We start from the raw sequence: 5023 nt of genomic DNA on the forward strand, positions 1-5023 counted from the left end.
TTCGCTACAAAGAACACATGCCATATTTACTCGAAGAATCTCAGGAGTGTTTATGAACATTGCTTGGGCGTCTACTTTCTCGCAGAGCGAGTGGAGAGGTTGTCATCGGAATTTCGGAATACCAAGAAACGGAGGGACATAGAAATCGTTAATATTTATCGGGATAGTTGCTTCTTAATGAAAGAAGGGTAAATGTTTTTAACATTCTCGAATAAACAATCATACATAGTTTCATTTATGCACAGATCGTTCACTTTTTAAACACGTAATAAACTTACATTTTTTGCAGGCTTTTATAAGAGAAGGAAACACATTCATACTGCATAAGCCTTTTCTGCTATTAAATTACGGTACAAATTTACATTTTAAAAATATTTCTACTTCAACACAGTGTAGAAAATAGGTTATGCGTTTCACAAAAATTCAACCTTTAGATGGGGCGTGTATACGTATTAACATCTTTTCTCTTTTTATTCATCTTTTAAGAAAGGAAAGAAAGGTATGTACGTTTCTACAAGCGTTTTCATGCTCTTTGCTGGGACAGCTTATTGATGAGATCTTCAACATTAACCCTCCTAATAATCTCCGTCTCCACGCTCAGCAGCGACAAATTGCTGAGACGGCTGTCAGTCATCGTAGATCGAAACCTGTTCTTGATCAATTTCAGCTTGCTGAATGGTCATTCGCCAGTGCAATTTGTCACCATCAAGCACAAAATAAGTCTAACAGCAACATTGACATCTGGGAATGAACCTTCAAAGTTTTCACGAATTAGAAGTTTCAGCATGTCTGCCACAGAAGAACCACCTTCGTTGCTCGCAAATCAAATAAACTGTTCAAGCTCATCGAGCAATATGCCAGCCAGATCAGAAGGATACTTTTTCCCGAGGTGCATTGCCTGCAGGCGCCTGTGCGCTGGGAAAAAGTAGTTCCAATCTGTAATAACAGCAAACTGCGAGCAGACTTCGGTGTAAGTGCTCAAGCGAGCTGTGGGAGCGTGCAAGAGAGTGTCAATCATGACGAGGGAGGTTTCACAGCAGAACTTAGCTGAAGAATCTTGTGGCTCTGGTGTGCTCGTGCCTTCAGTGCTGTCATATCGTGTAGATTCTTTTCGCTTTCTCTGGGTGCATGCTTTGTCCGAATCATTGTCCGACGCTTCCTCCGCAAGCTTTTTAATTTCATCGAAGCTCTCTCTTAAGCCGGATACACAATCACACAACGATTTCATCAGGCTACAGCAGCATTCAATGACAGCGTTGGCTCTGAGGTACCTTGCTGGTGGCGTTGAATTGCTGGAAAACTCTATCCTAAAGCTCGGCCATCAGCGCGGTTTACAACGTCGCCATTGCCTTTAGCAAAGAATTTGCTTCACGCTCTTTTTCTGCTCGTTCATCATGATCTTCGGATAGTTCTATCAAGGCGGCTTTGATTTCTTTAGAACCTGCCACGACTGCCCTCGCTGCATCCGCTCGCGCTGGCCACCGCATGTCTGAGACTTGCTGTGGGATTACCGCAGTCACGTTTCGTTTCAAGGGATCCTGGAGTATAGCGCATCGATGTGTAGACGCAGCAAAGAAAACTTACATACGCTGTACAAGCCCGAAAAAACTAACTGTTTGCCTGCAAGAATCTACAACATTCGTCCCGACGACCAAGTTAAGAGAGTGAGCAGCGCAAGGGATAAAATTTGCTTGCGGATTCATTTTTTCAAATGAGTCTGCCTGCCGGAGTATTTGCCAGCCATATTGCTCGCGTTATACGACTGGCCATAACAATCTTGGAAGTTAACTCCGAACATTTTTTAAGAAGTCGAGCGTTGACTTCGCGAGATCTTCCCTTTTGTGACGGGTTATGGGTAAAAACCCGAGAAAATGTTCTTCAGGCTCATCGTTAGCGACATAGCGAATGACCACTGTAAGCTGATCCCTGTGACTCGAATCAGGTGTAGAATCAACCGATAGAGCGAAGTACTTGGCACTTGCAATCTCGCGAGCCATTTTTTTTTCGGACTTCAGTTCCAAGAGATTCTACAACCTCTTCCACAATGGTTGAGGAGAGGTAGGATGTCTTGCCACGTCCAGCGTTCCCAAAGTTCATTATATGGGCAGCAAGGAAAGGATCAAACTTGGCGATCAGTGCAAGACACCCAAGAAAGTTTTCATTTTCGATAGATCCCCCGAAAGAGAGTCCTCGTTCTATCAGAAACATTACGACAGCAACTACGCGCTGAAGGACATTTCTCCAGTAAATTGGCCGTTCCGAGCAATGCTCTTCAACGGATCGAATGACTGAGGTTCTAAGAGAACGTTGCTTGCACAGGTCAAGCACGCATTGTCTATGACACTCACTCTCCTCGTATGTCATTAACTTCGCACATGCCTTGTTCCATGAACTGAACTCATCTGGCTCCGCAAATTGGTCCATTCTTGCCGTCATCAGAGTACAATGAAGAATCATGTTCACCGCGGCGGTGAAGCTCTCGGGGGGCCCCCTAAGCCCGGAGGACCCGGTTCACTTGAACCCTTTGAACCCTGGATAATCCGCCTCTGCCGACAGGGTATCAAAAATGACGTTTTTGTCAGGGCTCAGTGACCATTCCGTAATCCGTGCATCCTACTCCTGTCAACTTTCGCATCCCACAATAATAACTAAAACAATAACATTGCACGATAAGGGTAATTATTCTGCAGTAAACTCTGAGAACGAAGAATTTGCTACTGTCCTTTTAACTGACTTTTTCAAAGCGTTTAGTCGAGATTTAATGGTTACTCTTTAAAAACAAAATACTAGACCTGTTCACTAAGCATGTGCCCAACATTATCCTTACCGAAAAGAAGCCATACCCATGGTTTAACGCGTCACACTGAAGCGGCTGAACAATAAAAAGAAAAGGCTCTTTCATTCCGCAAAACGCTACAATGACGCACGCGCGTGGGGCAGCTACTATGCCATAAAAAATAATTCGAAAGGCTCGCAAACAGAGAAAAACCTTACTTTTTTCACAGACATTGCCCGTTATATTACAAAATAACCCAATAAAATTCTGGAACACCATTTAGCCCAATAACGCCCAATCATTAGCATTGTGTGACGAACAAGACCACCTAACTCACGATCATGAGGCCACCGAACAGATTAACCACTTTTTTTCTTCCGTGTTTACCACCGAACCTGTCGATGACTTACCTCCCTTTCCTTACCTCGACTATACCGTGATGCCCGACATCACATTTTGTCCGAACGACATTGCAAAACTAATCGACTCGTTAAAACTCACATCTTCATGTGGCGTGGATGGTATCAACGCAAAAATGCTGAAAAACGCGAAATTGACTACTAGTGTGATACTATGCTATATTTTCCAGCATTCACTATCAACAGGAGTGGTATCGGTAGATTGGAAAGCAGGAAATATTGTTCCATTACACCAAAAAGGTCCTGCACCTTTGCGCAGCAGTTATCGCCCTATTTCACTTATTAGCATTTGTTCTAAACTAAATAACAAATTCGACTTCACCCTACCATCTGCTAGCCGCCTGGTTAGCTCAGACGGTAGAGCGGCTGCCCCGGAAAGGCGGTGGTCCCGGGTTCGAGTCCCGGACCAGGACAAATTTTTCTTCAATTGCCAGGCTTTTCTTTCGAGGAAACCGTATGGGTTTCCTTTGTAGCAATTGCTACGAACGGGTGGATGTCTGGTTTTCCCTTCATTAATTACTTCTCTCCACCTTGTGGGTTTCCGCAGAACTATTATATAATTTCCGGTTCAGCATTATCATTCACTGAATCTTACAAATATCTTGGCGTAACGTTTCTATGCAATCTCTCCTGGTCAACACCCGTAACAAACACAGCTACCTCCGCGAATCGCGCCTTGGGCTTTCTTCGAAGGCATTCAAGACGATCGCTCCCTCATCAGTGAAACTAATAGGTTATCTTACATTTGTTCACCCAAAGTTGGAATACGCATGCGCTGTTTGGGATCCTCATCAATTTAACCCATCTAATAATCTCGAATCAGTCCAAAATCATGCAGCTCGTTTTATTTACTCTGTGTATTCTTACCATACCAGCGTTTTCGAGCTTCAGGCTCGTGGTCACATTACCAACCTTGAATTGCGACGTCAGATGTCTGGACTAGGTCTTTACCACAAATTTTATAATGCTCCCCTCGAAGTTCCAGCTATCTTACCAGTTATTCGCTTGTCCAGCAGCATAAACCATCCCAGAGCGGTTTACCCTCCGCGAGCAAAACTACCCCTCATCTTCATTTCTTTTTTGTGACGACCGCATGGCACCGGAACCATCTACTTACAATTGCCGTGCACTACTCCAATCCACATCGATTCAAGGCGGCACTGGAATCGCACTTTTACTATAATTAAAACCCATCCCTCATGTAATACCCCAACTGGGGCCTTCGAGGTATAATAAATAAATAAATAAATAGATAAATCATCGTCATTGTCATCATATTTTCGTTTCCGTGGGGTTGTGCGTCAAATCGCTTAAAGACGTCAAAGGGGCTCGAATCTCTCTTTTTGCTTGAGTAAGCGTTTATCATTCTCGTATACCTATTGTGTCCTGGCTTACAATATCATGCAGTCTAGTCACAGCTAATGAAAATTTACCGATGTGATCATCTGTGTCGTTGGACAGTCGCTGATCATACGTGTCGTTGAATACAGATGACCAGTTATGTTTCGCAGTGCTTAAATGGCTGAACACAGGTGCTAAACGAGCATGCATATAGCGCGGCTCAGATCAGCCGAGCGTAGTGCATGGTAATGCACGATGTGTGAGCACTGTGCAGGTCGTAGCATGGTGTGATAGTCAAATGACTGCTGAAATTAGGCAGGAAAACATATGCTTCGTGACCTCCATATCCAATAATTATTTATGATGCTATATCTAAACTAAGTTGTTTCCAGGTGGTGGCCTCAAAATATTCGTTTTTATCTGCGGGTCTCCGCCGGCTAGTCCCTCAGGACCTTAATAAAAGTTCATTGTCTGTCTGTCTGTATCT

The 5023-nt window shown here is 43.8% G+C and overlaps 1 non-coding gene across 1 annotated transcript; it reads left to right on the top strand.

The window, feature by feature from the left end:
* Positions 1–3534: 3534 nt before the first annotated feature.
* TRNAS-GGA (transfer RNA serine (anticodon GGA)) lies at positions 3535–3609 on the top strand. Its single transcript has one exon. It is a non-coding gene; the product is annotated as a tRNA-Ser (tRNA).
* Positions 3610–5023: the final 1414 nt, after the last annotated feature.

The sequence above is a fragment of the Dermacentor variabilis genome, chromosome 1, assembly GCF_050947875.1.
Source record: "Dermacentor variabilis isolate Ectoservices chromosome 1, ASM5094787v1, whole genome shotgun sequence".
Lineage (NCBI taxonomy): Eukaryota > Metazoa > Arthropoda > Arachnida > Ixodida > Ixodidae > Dermacentor > Dermacentor variabilis.